The sequence below is a fragment of the Mauremys mutica genome, chromosome 4 (genome assembly GCF_020497125.1).
Source record: "Mauremys mutica isolate MM-2020 ecotype Southern chromosome 4, ASM2049712v1, whole genome shotgun sequence".
NCBI lineage: Eukaryota > Metazoa > Chordata > Testudines > Geoemydidae > Mauremys > Mauremys mutica.
In genome coordinates, this window is record NC_059075.1 from 142,666,277 (window position 1) to 142,683,010 (window position 16,734).

Here is a 16,734-nt window from a genome sequence, read left to right on the forward strand (position 1 = left end):
GGCAATATGGCTGGCCCTTCTGATCTCCCCAGGCAGGGGCCCCGTCCGAAACCATGAGACTTTAAACATCATGCATTGGGTGGTTTGTATTTGCCTCCTGGCATGGGCTTATCGGAGTCACATTTCAAGTTTTTTTTCTCTACAAGTAGAAGGGCTAGAAAGTAGAAACTTTTTTTTTTTTAAATGAAAGCAGAGCGTCTCCAATAGTCTCCTGACTTCAGGCTGTGACTTTAAGAAAAACAGCAAATACTGAGATACTCGTGGTAAAATCGGAAAGTTCGCAACGCTGATTAGGTGGGCTAATTTTTACCCCAAATTATCCTGTTCTAGCATTGAGTATATACACTATGGCCCTGGTGCTGCAAATTGATCTGCAAGAGTGAACCCAACAGCCCAGAACTACCCAATCCACACCCTCATCACAACACAGTGTGAAACCCTCCAAGTTTGGATGCTTCAAATTTGCTTTAACTCTTGCAACGCCGTTTCAATTTTTCCACACTGGATCTTGGCGTGAGTGGGTGCCAGACCCTCGTTATCGGATCAGAAGTGAACGCAGGGGGAACCTGCACCCTACTACTCTGATCTACTCACCTGTGCTGTGAGTTTCACATGTTGAAGTGATCGTATCAAAATGTTAATAACTGACAACTGGGGTTCTCCTTGTCCTGAGTGGGAGATGTGCCAACCTATGACTCTTGCCTAAAATGTTAGCCAACAAGAACGGGCCTAGCTACAGACTTTCCCTTGAAATCTGTCTATTTCTCTTGGCTGGCTGTAGCTGGACACTTCACATGGACCTGTTCGGAGTGGGGTTTGTGTTTCCCTTGACAGCCAAGCTCCCAGGTTTGAAGAGCCACTCAGTGATAGAAGACAGAACTGGTGGCAACATATTGAGAGTATTAGCTGAAAAGCTTGCCTCTATTAATGGTACCTTGGATTACCTAACTTTCCTGTTCTTTTTTTCATGCCTCATACAAGGACCTCCTTGCAGGGAGAACTGCAGGAGTCTCAGATTCTGGTTTTCCATGGATGATTTTGGATTTAATTTTTCCCCCCCTCTCTCCATTGCCAGTTTTATAACTAGAGCATGTTGTTTCTCCTTTATCAATGATGTCAAGTGTGCAGATAGCATCTAACACACTATTTTTGTGTATTTATTTATTTTATTAGTCTATTGCATGCACAACATAGTCTATTGCATACACAACACTGCTGTGGTGTCCATATCCCCGGTAACTATACATCCCCATTAGTAAGGAACAGGGAACTTATTTGCCAGCTTTGAACCAGACTGTTGTTTCTCAAGTGTTTATCTCAAGTGATTCTAATGTTTATATTAAGTTTACCTAAATGAGAAACATTTACATTAAGTTTACCTATATGAGAAAAGTGCACTGGTATAACTTGAATAGGCTTCTAAACCAATATGGTTAAACCAATGCAAACATCTGTGTGAAAGCTCTTGTTTGGTACAGGCCTGGCTTATGTTGGTTTAGCGTAAACCTCTTGATTTAAGATAAATGAAAATAAAGCAGTTTCAAACTGAAATAAGTGTCTACACAACCTTTTGCACTAATTCAAGTATGCACAAATTCACACAAATTATGCCTGTGCAACTTTCTCACTGGGACAAGCCTTTAATCTTTCTGCATCTTGCAGACTAAAAGTACTGCCTGCAAGAGATTGGCAACTTTGCAGAGACACAATTTCAAAAGCGGCCCTTGATTTTGGTGCCTTTGTTTTTGGATGCTCACCTTGATGTCTTTGGCCTGATTGTCAGAGGTACTGAGCTCCCATTGACTCCAGCTGGGGCTGACCAGGGTTGTAATTTGAACAAAACTTTTTGGAAAATATATGCAGTGTCAGGGGGTCTATTAAATAAGGCGTGGAATGGACTGAGACAGGCATCAAGGGGGATTTAATTCTTCTCTCCTTAGGCTGCCACCTCCAGGCCTAACAACCAGAGCCTACTGCTCTAAGGGTACGTCTTCACTACCCACCGTATCGGCGGGTAGCAATCGATTTCTCGGGGATTGATATATCGAGTCTCATCTAGACGCGATATATCGATCCCCGAACGCACTCCTGTCGACTCCGTAACTCCACCAACCCGAACGGTGGTAGTGGAGTCGACATGGGGAGCTGCGGACATCGATCCCGCGCCGTGAGGACGGTAGGTAAATCGATATAAAATACTTCGACTTCAGCTAACGTAGCTGAAGTTGCATATCTTATATCGATTTTCCCCCGTAGTGTAGACCTGCCGTCAGTAAGACATGCCATAGGAATCCCGAAAGATTGTGTGGTGCCTGAGCAGATTCTCCTTAGGACCAGAGAAGGCTAGTGCCTCCTCTGAAATACTAAGCTCTCCAAGGAATTTAGGGAATGCTGTTCTAAGTGTTTTAAAAATTCAAATACTTAAAAGGTCAACATGGCTGTTCCAAGCACTAAAATCTGGGTTAAACTGTTTTAAATTGCCCCGTGTGAACAATACGCAGGGGCGGGAGTTCACATTTGCATGGGCATTTAGGCAAGAGCGGTGTTCTGAAGCGCTCTTAAGAAATTTGGAGAGCACAGCAACTGTGTCTGACAGCACACAGAGAAAAATGTTTAACCTTTGTTTTGAGTCTGTTTGTTGCGTCTAGTTTGGGTCAAAGATTTTGATCACACGTTTAGATCCAGAATCTGCTCTGATACCACCCAGCCCTTAGGGACTGCTCATTCCCAGTGAGATTGCTCAGGGAGTTAAATTTCCACAGGAGTATGGGGGATCAGAATCCAGCCCTTAATATCCATGTGCAGGGAACTCTCACTAGAGAAGGGAGGCTCTGGACCTCTTTCTCCAGAGACTTTCTCTACTCTGCGTGTGTCTGTTACACTCTGTAACAAAAAAGCCACATCACCACTTTGGCCCCAGGTTCTCCACTGCCCTGCGCCTTGCATCCAGTCTGGTATGGCTGCACTCTGCACTTACTTTGCACTAGCACAATATACAGGACAATGAAAAATAGGGCCCTTGGTCTCAAGGAAAAGACACATGAGCGGGGAGGGAGAAACCTCAAGATCAAGATCTTTAGGGGGGGAAATAGAAAATGCCTGTGAGGTGCATTCATTTTTATAAAAAAATTCCTCAATCCTTCCCCTCTGAAAAACATCCCTCCCTCTGCCGCTGAAGATTTCTTTATCTGCGTTTGTTGTCTTCCAGTTAATTGATCTGGTTTCTCTGTGCTTTTGCTTGGCTGTTCTTTGTTGAACTACCATCAGGGGTTATCTCTGAATCTTTACTCATTTTCTATCCTTTCCAGCACTCCTAAGCTAAACCTTTCAAAATGTTTTATCAATCAGGGTTTCAGTGTGGCCGGAATTGCACCCAGCTTTGTGTAAATCAGAACAGCCAGCCAGGAGAAATTTAAGAATATGATCATTTTAATAATTTAGGCATGAGTTAAATTGTCCCTTAAAATCTGACCAATTAGCCAGTTAAGCTATTAATCACCTGCACTTTATGCAATTGTGGCCTTTAAAGATCCTATGTTGAAAAATCACAACACAAGTAATTCCATTCTCCCTCCCTAAATTCCCCCCTGTAGCTGCAACTGGATATGAAATTTTTCATACATGTCCAGTTTTTTTAAGAAGTTGTCGTGTGCTCTACTGTTTAAGAGACAACTGGATTTTGGTGATGTGAATCCTGTACATGTAGGTTGAAAAGCAGCTGGGGAGACTTCCATATAAAAGCTTCTGTAGAATTGTAAGAGATTGTTTGTTTGTTTGTTTGTTCCTCATAGCTAAACAAACAAACAAACAAAGTATCACCAACAACTGTTATACAGGGCTATATAACTGGTCAATTTTATGGCAAGAGAGCTACATCTTAACTGTGTTAACACTGATCTCATGATGTTGATGTCTCAGGGTATGTCTACACTTACCGCGCGGGTTGACGCGGTGAGTTTGACTTCTCGGAGTTCGAACTATCGCGTCTAATCTAGACGCGATAGTTCGAACTCCCCGCGCGCTCCGGTCGACTCCGGAACTCCACCACTGCAAACGGCGGTGGCGGAGTCGACCTTGGAGCCGCGGACTTCGATCCCGCGGCGTCTGGACGGGTAAGTAGTTCGAACTAGGGTACTTCGAGTTCAGCTACGCTATTCGCGTAGCTGAACTTGCGTACCCTAGTTCGACCCCCGCCCTTAGTGTAGACCAGGCCCTAGTATCCCTCCCTCATCATTGGTCAAATAGTTCACTGTCTAGCTTTCATGTCCCTGCAACCTTTTTATTAGACAAATTAAAATGCACTTTAAACCATACAGTATTTTACTAAAATTAAAGTAAATGTTTAAATTTTGATTTAAACCTAGAGAAGGTTTAACAGTCCTTATTCATTTCCAGCTTTGGCTGATATCAAAGAAATGGCTTATTGAGCCTAAAACTGGCTTACCTGGGTGAATTTTCTCTTTAAATAAACACTGAGCCACTAGAATGGGTTGTACATGCATCTATACATCCATTCATCTGTGTGTAGTATTAATATTTCATTATTACCTGATATCCAACAGTGTGTTCGGCGGCAAGCAATAAAGATAAATAGTGCAAGGGCCTTGCCCTGAAATAACTTACAATTTAATTTCACAGATGATGTAATGAAGACGATGACAAAAGAGTGGGGCTGGGATGTGAGAGGAAACAGAGGCACAGCAGTAATATCATGTGCTTACCTAGCATGCATAGTCCTTAAAAATCCTCTGGCACTTTTTCATAAGAGTGAGGAGTGTTAATTCTGGTGTTCTGGCCAAATTTTGCCTACCTAAAATTCCTCTGGCTGTACGATATTCTTTGCTTTCTGTCCCATATTACTGTATAGTGTTCCCATGAGCTTTTAAGCAGTATATAGTATCTGAAGTGATCCCTATGTATCATTTATGTTTCAGCTGAAACTTTGTAAAGCTCATTGGGATCCTTCAGGATGAAAGGCCCAGCTATGGACCCAGTGCAGTCAGCAGAAGGGCACTGGCTTGAGCCTTTTAAGACTCTATTTATTATTATTTATAGCAGCTGCATACACTAGTTCTGTTGGGGGAAAAGGCAAGACTTTGCCAGTTATTTAAAGCAACAGAGATGTAACTGCTGCCCCAAAGACTTGTTACGTATTGGTAAATTGCCATGTGTCATCTTCATAAAGAAAATGAATGCACAGGATGCTCAGAGTCACGATGTTCAATCATGGATATGAAGTCAGTGTGTGTGTGTGCCACTATCAATGGCCCTTTTCATTTTAAAGTGCTTTGATTTATAGAGAACAAAAATAGTCACCATGGCAATATAAACACGTGTAAATACCACAGCCCTGAGAGTGAGTCAGACATGCTGAAGAGGACTGAGCAGTCTCCGTGTCTTTCTGCTAACACATCTGGGGTGGGAGGATAAGATTATCTCACTTAAAAAATATATCAAAGAAACCAAGATTTGTTCTGAATAATTCTGTGTCCTCTCAGATACTAAAGGCGAATCCTTCAAAGCTAAACATGCCAGTCTGATAACAAGCGAAAAAAGGAATGAGAAATGGCAACAAAGGAGCAGTGGCAGGTTTAGCTTTAACAACTTTTAAATCTAAAAAAAATATATATTTTTTTAAACCCACAAACCATGGTTCGGAAAACCTGTGCAATTTTACTGGGAGTGGCTTATCCCATTATTTCAAAGGGACTGCAAACTTTGTTCAGGTGTCATTAATGTAATACAGGTTGCACCTCTCTAATCCGGCACTCCCTGATCCAGCAACATCCATGGTCCTGCATAGGCGCCGAATTCGTGGGTGCTCCAACCCCGGAGCACCCATGGGGAAAAATTAGTGGGTGTGGTGCATCCACCAGCACCAAGCTCCCTCGTCCCCCTGTGCCTCTTGTGCGCCAGCAGACCTGCACTTACCACCTCCTCCTCCTCCCACGCAGTGCTTCCGGAGCACTGCAAACAGCTGATCCATGGCGTTCAAGCTTCAGGACAGAGGGGGAGGACCTGGGGACAGCTTTGGAGCCCCTGGGCAGGGGGCCGGCGGTCAGGACCCCGGCTGGCAGCACGGCCCCCAGGCAGGAGGCAACGCTGGGAGCAAAGCCTGGGGGTGCTGCAGCACCCCCCACACTCCTACTTCTTGGGCCTATGGAGACCTGCTGGCATTCTGCATTGACCTCCTGTGGTTCGGCAAATTCCTGTCAGGTCCTGAGGGTGCCGGCAGGGCCGGTGCAAGGATGTTTCGTGCCCTAGGCGAAACTTCCACCTTGCGCCCTCCCCCGTCCTCTGCCCTGAGGCGCCCCCCCCATGACAGCTCCCCCCCTCCGCCCTGCGGCGCCCCCCCTGCCCCGCCTCCTCCCCAAGTACGCCGTCGCTGCTTCACTTCTCCCGCCTCCCAGGCTTGCGGTTCCTAAGCTAATTGGCACCGCAAGCCGGGGAGGTGGGAGAAGTGAAGCAGCGACGGCGTGCTCGGGGAGGAGGCAGGGCAGGGGTGAGCTGGGGTGGGGAGTTCCCCTGCGTGCTGCCCCCCCACTGTACTTGCTGCAGGCGGCCCTCCCCGTGCTCCCCTGCCCCAGCTCCCTCCGCCTAAATGCCGGCGGCAACTGGGGCAGCCGAAGATCCGGCCACCACGGTCGCTGCTGAAGAAAATGCTGCCCCCCAAATCCTAGCTCCCTAGGCGACTGCCTAGGTCGCCTAAATGGTTGCACCGGCCCTGGGTGCCGGCCTAGAGAAGTTCAACCTGTAGAAATATATGGCGAGAGGAGGAAGGATAGTCTTGTGGCTATAGCACTGTCTCGGGAGACTCTGGAAATCTGGTTTGGATCTCAGCACTGCATGGGGGCTAAAGCAGGGCCCAGAAGTATACAAGAGACCACAAACCACAGCCCTGGCCCTAAGCAATCTGGCTCCATCATTAATGGCTGTGCAAAGACCTGCTTGTGGATTTAGGGGCAATCCCAAATGAGCCCCCCCACAAAGTCAGAGAAAGGCTCCCCTTACTGTTTGGAGTTTTATGGCAGGTGTTTATGCTCAGCACCACCTGGAATTTGACCATTACAGGCCAAATAGTCTGTACACAAAGTAGCTTATTGTAGATTCTTGGTTGATATTTTACAAGGCTAAGGGGGAGGAGAACAAGAGAGAGCCCAGCCAGAGGGATCATATAGTGTACGTATGTAAAGAACAAAGTATCGTTTTAGCAGAGAAAAATCACATCAGTTTTGCCTGGGCTAGAACCTCTGAATGGCTCCGTCCTTCCAGATGGGAGCTCTGTGAAAGTCAGCCAGTTTGGAACATGATTTACTTAAAAATGATTATATTAGGGTTTAAAATGGATTAAACATTGTGTTAGCAAAGCAAAGGTCATAGGGGAGTGTATAAAATGTCACAGCATGCACATCACAGTTGTTTGTAAGATTACTTCTCTTTATATAAGGCCACTAGATATATATAATATACACATTCAGAAGGAACATTAATTTAGTGCAGAATTAAAACAGTGTATGTCATTTGTGTTTAACAACAGTGTAGGAATGCCAAAGCCAGGCTAAGGTTCCATCAGCTATTCCCTGCTCTGGGATTCTTTTTCTTGTTCACATTATAAGCTCTCTGGGCTAGAGTCTATCTGCTCTATGTATCTTGTAACAGTGCTGAGCATGTTCTCAGTGCTTAACAGCTAAAAATAATAAGCTAAAATTATGTTATAGCTCATAGGAATTGCTAGACTGAATCAGGCTTGAGATTCCTCTGGTTCACCATCCTGTCTGACTAAGGAAATACTCTGTCACATCCATGTGTAGTTAGACTGTAGAACTCATTGCCACAGGAAGCCATTGAGGACAATAACTTAGCGAGATTTTAAAAAGGGATTGGAGATGCATATGAGTATTCAGAGTTACCATAATTAATTAAACAAAATAAGATGTGATCTAACGTGGGAGGCAGATTAGTTAGGTGATCATTACAGATGGTAGCTGCACTGCTGTCTCTTCTTGGGGATTCTCTGAGTACACCCCACAAAGGTGTGAGTCCTCAGGCCTTTACCTTTCTTGGAGTGGAATTCTGCAATTCACCCACTCTTAGACCAGGACCTGGGTTACAGGTATCAACTATGACTAATTCAGCAGGTCCAACTTTGGACCCTGCTGAGGTTTCTCTTTGAGATCCCGAGAGACAGCATATGGTTGCAGTATACAGAGAGAGCATTTTCAAAACAAAACATGATTTATTTTGCCCTAAAGGGTACACAGTGCTTAAAAAACTAGATTTAAAATAACTAAGAGGCCTACATTCATGTTCCCTTACCTACTCTTAGCTTTTCTAGCCATAACTCAGGCAGCTCTGGTTTATTCCCCATCTCTAAGTTGGGAGAAGCAGCCTACACTGCATGCAGCCTGTGGTCCCCTGTCTCTGGGAGCTTTAGTCAGACTGTCAGCCTTTTCCACTACAACCACACTGCAAATAGCCTTTCCACTGACACATCCTGGTCAGCATCTGACCGCCTACCCCCTCCCAGCATTGTGGCTGAGAAGTCTCTCTTCATGGCTATGAACATGGCTGTTGTTTGAGGGAATGCTCCTTGCCTAGGACATGGTCTTACCTTTCCTGGGTTCCTTAACAACCTCCCTTTTACAGCCTCCTTTAACTCTGTGCATTCAGGCAGCTAATAACACCAAATTGAACAGGGAACCTGAGTTACATGATATTCATAAAAAGTAAGACAGGCTTTTTCCCAGCTCGTCACATCATACATCTTAATGTTGCAGGGTTGTTATATCTTCCTATGAAGTATCTAGTACCGACCACTGATGGAGACAGGACACTGGGCTAGATGGTCTTTGGGTCTGATTCAGTCTGGCAATGCCTGTGTTCCAGTGTCTCCAGAAGTGGTCAGTAACAGCCACTTCAGAGGAATAAAATCTGCACTAGGCAGTTGTGAGATAACCTGCCCCCAGAGAAAGTTGTCTCTTAGACCCTGGTCGTTGGGTTCATGCCCCAAAATTTCAGGTTTTATGCCTTGTTTATGGTTGTAATTACTACTTCTGCTAATGATCTAACCTCCTTTCCCCCAGATCCACTCTGGCCCCCAAATCATGCAGGTTAACTAAAGGATCCCTAGAGGCTATTTTGAAGGGTCAGTACTAGAACACACTTCCCTGTGATTTTTGTTGCAGACAGATTATCTAGAGAGAAGCAAAGTGGAACTGTACAAATCTCTCATGGCTGGACTGAAATATGGAACCACCTGAAATATGGAATTCAGTGCTCCAAAATCTGAGGTAAGAAGGGCCCCTGCTAGCCAGACCTTCCTTTTCATCACATGTGATCCTCCTGTCACCAGCTAGTACACCTGGGATAGGGGATGGCTGCTGCTGTTAATGGGAACACAGGCCAGTGTGAAATGTTACACTTCATGCAGATGCCAATGTGCATCTCCATTGGCACAGAGTAAAGACCTGACCTGTTTTAATATAGGAGGCAATAAGAGACAGATTAGCGTCCACACATGTAACTGGGGCTCAGTGGACTCTGTAGCTCCAAACCATGGACCAAATTTATCTTCTCTGCATCTGTTACTCTAGAACAGGTGCACACACACACTTCCAAACAGCAGCAATACTCTGTGCCCGGTTCAGACTGGCAATGCCCGCACTTCCTCCTGATAGGTGCAGGAATGACCTGTGCAGGGAGGACTGTGTACTTGTGTAGCTGTGTGTACCCAAAACAGTGGGATTCCTCCTCCACCCCGGACTGTTAGGATTCTGTCATGGGGGAACCAGTAGAGCACCTTCTCTGCTGGTTTTAGGGGAAGAGAGGATTGGGACAGAAAACCTTCCCCACTCTCCACAGGTTTTTTTGCATGTACCAAATCAAATTCCTGGTGGCTAGAATTTGGCCCTATTTCTAATGCAGCATAAAACCACCATTCCCATGCTATAACCAGAGATCCTGCAAGCTGCATCCATGTAGGCAGTACCTGTGCCCGTGCAGAACCCTGTTCACTCAAAAAGAACAGGAGTACTTGTGGCACCTTAGAGACTAACAAATTTATTTCAGCATGAGCTTTCATGAGCTACAGCTCCGAAGAAGTGAGCTGTAACTCACGAAAGCTCATGCTGAAATAAATTTGTTAGTCTCTAAGGTGCCACAAGTACTCCTGTTCTTTTTGTGGATACAGACTAACACGGCTGCTACTCTGAAACCTGTTCACTCATAGATTCATAGATTCTAGGACTGGAGTGGTGTAAGCCTACAAACACGGAAGAGCTTGCAGGATCGGGGCCCTAGTCAGTAAAGAGTGAATAAGAAGCTCCAGCACAGTCTTTTGCACGGTTGCCCTGAGAAGCTCAACGTAACGCCTGGATTTTATCCCCATGATTTCCCTCCCTCTCTCCCCACTCCAAGAAATCCCTCTTGTACACTGCTGCAGCCGTAAAACAGTCAGGAACTCTGAGAACAGCACATCCCAGAAAACGCAGCATTTACATGTAATTTCATCAGATTTAGTTTTTAATTTTAAGGGGAGAAATGATGAAAAATCCAGGAGATTTGGGGAAGGGAAAATGTGGTTTTGAAACGTAAAGATTAGAAAGCAAATAAAGAAACATGCTCATAAGCCCCCAGGGGAGATTCTCTGGTTGGAGGAGAATAATAAAGAGATGGATATAGCCACAGGGAGGGAGGAAGGAAGGAAAGAAGGAGCATAATGGCTTAGTATGATGAATACACATTTCCTTTCAGATGAGTGTCTCTCTCTTGCAGAAGGTCTGTCCTAATATAAGATCCCTACAATGCTGGTGGCTGTATTTCTTGGCAAAGGTGCAATTTAAGAAAATAAACTAGGTTGACAGAAATATTCCATTCAGCGGCGGCTCCAGGCACCAGCACTCCAAGTGTGCGCCTGGGGCGGCAAGCCACGGGGGGAACCCTGCCGGTCCCTGCGAGGGCGGCAGTCAGGCAGTCTTCAGCAGCTTGCCTGCGGGAAGTCTGCCGGTCCCACGGATTTGGCGACAATTCGGCGACGGGTACGCCAAAGCCGCGGGACCAGGGACCTCCCACGGGTGCGCCGCGGAAGGCAGCCTGCCTGCCATGCTTGGGGCGGCAAAAAAGCTAGAGCCGCCCCTGATTCCATTTCATAGAAGGCAATGAGCTCTCTTTCAAGCCACTCTGAAGACTGTGTAGTCTTGACTGTGGGTCATTTGCGAAGCTAGCAGCATTTGTAAAGCAATTGGATTAAGCTGAAATGGAAGTATACCTGCTCATTGTCATATTTTGTGAGGTGCAGTTGTACATTGTCTAAATGCTAATTTCCAGAGTCATCTGTGCTCTAGGTGATTGGGGGCAGAATGTGTATGTGCTAGTTTGATTTATGGTAGTGTAATCGCTGCTGGACCAGGGGTGTTTCTACAACGGATAGGGATGCTAAAACAATTATGCAGTGCTCCTGTAGGCCAAACACCATGCTCTCAGTCACCAAGGTAATGATGCAGGTTGCAGTCTTTAGACTGTGAGGCCCCAGTCCTGTATGCGGACATCAGTGGGTCTCTGCATTGACACAGGAGTCAGTGGTAGTGGATCCCAGCAGAGACTCATGGACAAGGTTTGGGAAGTGCCATTTATCAAATATTGCAAATTCTAAGCATTCAAAAACATTTAGTCAGGCCCCAAAGCTCATAAAATTGGCTTTAAAATATGAGATTTTAAAAATGATAAATATTGAGTTTATAAAGAGCTTATAATCTCATGCTCTGATCCTTTAACTACCTACACGTGGGAAAGCAGCAGGAGTGAGACCTAAATTCTTTGGGCTGGTCTACACTGGGGGGAGGGGGTATCGATCTAAGATACACAACTTCAGCTACGTGAATACCGTAGCTGAAGTCAAAGTATCTTAGATCGATTTACCTCGGGTCCTCACAGTACGGGATCAACCTCCGCTGCTCCCCGTGTCGACTCCGCTACCGCTGCTCGCTCCGATGGAGTTCCGGAGTCGACGGACGCGTGTTCGGGGATCGATATATCACGTCTAGATGAGACACGATATATCGATCCCCGAAAAATCGATCGCTACCCGCCGATACGGTGGGTAATCTGGACGTACCCTTTGACACTACAGGGAAAGCATCAGTGGAACAATAAAGCTGCCGGTTATGTCATGTAGTTACCCAGCATACAGCCATTGGGCTGATTCTAATAACACTTCCTCCACCCCAGAGCCTAGTATAGAGCCAGAAACATTTAAATAAATAAATAGCAGTGCCCTTCTGAATTAAGATACTGTGTCTGAAGAAAGAACAGGAGGACTTGTGGCACCTTAGAGACTAACAAATTTATTTGAGCATAAGCTTTCGTGGGCTACAGCCTGAAGAATACACTAATAACAATACATCACAAAGAGAAATAATTCTTTATATTTAAATTACCTAAGATTCATTACAAGATGCTTCCTACTAAGGGTAAGAAAAATTACTGCTCAGAACATATAAATTTGATCAACTGCTGTTTTATCACCTCTGCCCTGCTCCTCCCCCAGAGAGCAAATGCTTCCTGCTGCCCTTCATTGTCTGTTTAGATCACATCAATTCAATTTAAAAGGGTTACAAGGGATTTTATTTAATCAAACCGTTTGCCATGTCCATATTTCTAAAAAGCTCCTTGTCTCTCTCAGGACCCAGATTATACAGTGATAATCATCTCTTGGTTAGACATTTACTTCCTGTTAGGAGCCAGCATGGAATAATAATAAAAAGCCCTGCTGACTAAAAATGGACCAGGAGCTGTATTATTATTATTATTTTTAAATCAGTACAAACACCTAACACAACCTCACCTGAAAAATAAAACATGGAACTAATTTATGTGCGCAGTGTTATAGCCATGTTGGTCCCAGACCATCCTGCTCAGCCCGGAAACCAGTGTCGATCCTCTCCACTTCAGCCAGTCCAGGATTTGACCTTTAGTGAATGCTCTCTTAAAAACTTTTCTCTCTCATTCACCTCTGATTCCCAGCTCCACTACTGTCATACCCAGGCCTCAGAAGGGATGCAAAGCCTGTTTGTATCAGCTGCAGGGACGCCCAGAGAATTCAGGGGGCCTGGGGTCTTCGGCAGTGGGGGGCCCCCACCGCCGAATTGCCGCCAAAGACCCGGCACTTCGGCGGTGGGTCCCGGGGTGGAAGGACCCCCCACCGCAGGTCTTCGGGGCACTTCAGTGGCGGGTCCAGGAGCAGAAGGACCCCCCGCCGCCGAATTGCCGCCAAAGACCTGGAGCGGAAGAAGCTCCGAGGGCCCGGGCCCCGCAAGAGATTACCGGGGCCCCCGGAGCAAGTGAAGGACCCCGCTCCAGGGGTCCCGAAAAACTGTTGTGGGGGCCCCTGCGGGGCCGGGGCCTGGGGCAAATCCCCCCCCCCCCCCCGAGGTGGCCCTGATCAGCTGGGCTATGGTTTTGTAAAACAGGGCCTATCCAATAAGCTAAAAGATTCAGAAGATACAATTCTCACTCTGGTTCATGGCAGTAATGATGACTGATGGTATCTGTTTTCTTTCCTGACTAACACACTTATTGGTGCTTTAGTTTAAGGGCATCTAGTAGGAAGAAGGTTGTTGACACTACTTTGGAATCATGATCAGGTTCAAACCTCTCATCCTCACTTGAAGGTTCCCCATGACTCAGCCCCCACAGATACCTCTCCTCTCATTTCCCCCTCCCTACTTTGCTCTCCTACACTCTTCTCATTCCTCTCGCCTGAGCTGACTGCTCCTTTTTGAGTCCTCCTCCCATTCCTGGCCTTGTGTCTTCTTTCACACTGCCCCTGCTCTCGGCACAGCCTCCCACCAGCCCTGTGCCAAGCATCCTCCCTGTCTTCCTGGATCACTTCCTGAAATCTCCTGTGTTGGTCCTGCTGAGGAGATCTCCACATCTGCTTGTGTTTTAAATCCACCCCTGCAATGCAGAGGCCTTGCAAACCTTTGTGTCTAGTCAAACCCTAAAACAAACACTAATTGCATGTGAATGGCTGCATGGGTTCTGAGGGATAACTGGCTGCACATTAAGGATCACTTTCTCACAGATGCTTTTATCTGTGTATGTACGTATGTCATGCACAGTGGGAAAGTAGCAATACTGGGAACTACTGCAACTGCAACAACGTCACTTCGGCTGGGAGGAAAGAATTGCTGGTCTCGCTAAAGAAATTTAGTTGAAAGGAGTTGGTGTTGCTGTTCAGCCTGAGATGCAGCCAGTTTCCTCTTGGGATCCCAATTTCAAAAAGAAATCGGCTCCTTTAACAGTCTTGGCTAGGAAGCTTGCAGCAGTGCCAGGCTGATTTCAACAGCACCTCGAAGAATATCACATCTACCAAAGCTGTGGTAGCTCATGTCAGCCATGATGTTTTTTTTCTCCTGCTCCCACTGCAAGTTTCCACGTGTGTGTGATTATTTCCTCTGCAGCTGGCTGCAGAGACAAATTTTTATACAGACATCTATACTGGGACTCCTTTTCCCAGAGGCAGTGATTCTGCCAAGAGCTCTGCTGCATCGGGCACTGAATCGATGCGGCTCTTCTCAGCTTTCATCGTTCCAAACTGAATTTCCCTTTTTCTTCAATGCCAAATATATATATATATATATATATATATATATATATAATATTCATTTATTATGCTGTCTGCTTAAAGTACCAAACTGGAACCTGTTGCAGAACCAGAAGCATAGGAACCTAGGATTTGCCAGACAGGATCAGACCTGTGATCTATCAGTCTCTGACAGTGGCCAGCACCCAATGCTTCAGAAGAAGGGGCGAGAAACCCTGCAGTGGCCAGTTGTGGGATAATCTGCCTTCTGTCCTAATCCCTAATAGTTCGAGATGGTTTTGCAAGCGTAAAGTGATCACCTACATTGTACTCATTTATACTTGTCTAAGCTATCTAACTATGGAAGAACTGCAGAGTTCATAGAGAACTCAACTACACATTTTGTAGGTAACAAAATCTATCTGTGGTATTTGGAGAGTGCCCATCACGGTAGTACATAAATGCTATGAATGGACTAGAAGACCTAAAAGCAATCTTGTGGTTTATGCATTAGGTGAGGTATGCGTACAAATACAAAGAACATGCTTGCATCTGGGACTTAAGATGTGTGAAGAAAGTTGGTACAAAGTACTGTACACATAAAGGAGCTCAGAGTTTCTTTGTAAAGAAAGCTCTGAAATGCAGAGCAGGCAGAAGGTCTAAAATTATCACATAGCCACATATATGATTTTCTTTTGTTTAAAAAAAAATAAAAAGCCCTGGTAAGCAGAATCAGATACTAAGGTACTCCAGAGAGATGGAAGATGGAGAAAATGTGTTAATGAAGGAAAAGAGAGTGCTGGAACATCAGCTGGGAGGGAGAGAAAAAGGAGGAAGGAAAAAAAAGTGGAGATATACCTATCTCCTAGAACTGGAAAGGATCTCAAGAGGTCAAGTCCAGCCCCCTGTCTTCACTAGCAGGACCAACTACTAATTTTTGCACCCCAGATCTCTAAGTGGCTCTCTCAAGGATTGAACTCACAACACTGGGTTTAGCAGGCCAATGCTCAAATCACTGAGCTATTCCTCCCTGTGGTGAATATTATCTAATGTGCTACTAGGGTAAGGAATCTTCAATCTGGCATCAGTTATGAGATTAAAATAGTAGATGGTCAAAGATCCAAGAGGCAATAATAATCTCAGAGAACCAGAATGAATGTGTCCCACACAGATACATGTATCCCAAGGATCACCACTCTATCTTCCTTCCCCTTTGTTCAGTCTGTAGCTGAAATCCTGGTTCCACTGAAATCAATGTTATTTTTTTCCCCATCGATTTCAGTGTGGCCAGGACTTTACCTGTAGGTTTATATATTGAAAACGCCAGGTCATTTAAAATTAAATAACAAACAGAACTGCTGGATGTCCAGTCTGACATATCTGCCAACGGAGAACAATGGGAATTGCTGCAATAGTTGATAACATTGGATGTGGCACATTGCCACAGACAATCACTATCAATTAAATTCCACTTATTTGCCTTTAAAGCTACTGCGCACTTCCCCACCTAATAAATCACACAAAGTTATTGTTGAACTGCATATCAGTCTACAGTAAACCATATGCAAAACAGGGCAAGTTATTTATTGCCCAGCCGTGGACAATAATGAATAGACCCAGATTTTATAAAGAGCAAAACAAACTCAGCCCTCCCCCTCGAAGGATCATACCACATTACTAAATTGTGTAATTAATCATGTCAGTTGCACAGCCACACAGAGTTTTTTCAGTTAGTGGAATTTCAGTTATGGAGGGTTATTTTTTATGCTCAAACCTACGCGGCTGCAATTTCTGAGCAGCAAATGTGAGATAAATGGCGTGAGTGTTTGGTTTACTGAAGGGGACTTTTTATCATATGGAACAAAATGTAATGGGATTCTGCTTGAGCTCTATAACCTGCTCCATACAGAGCATGCTACTAAATTGTATCGCTGGGCTAGAGGCTAAAAGCTAACAAACCTAAGTGAATAAATAAATAAAGGTCTGTTAGCAAGGAATTCATATTTCCTGATGTTTCTAGAAAAGTAAAAGTTGAGGCACTTACTGAATGGAAGGATGGTTTTGTGGTTAAGGTATCAGACTGGGACCCAGGGAGATCTGGGGTCAGTATGTAACTTTATCATGAACTTTTTGGATGATGGACAAATCACTTA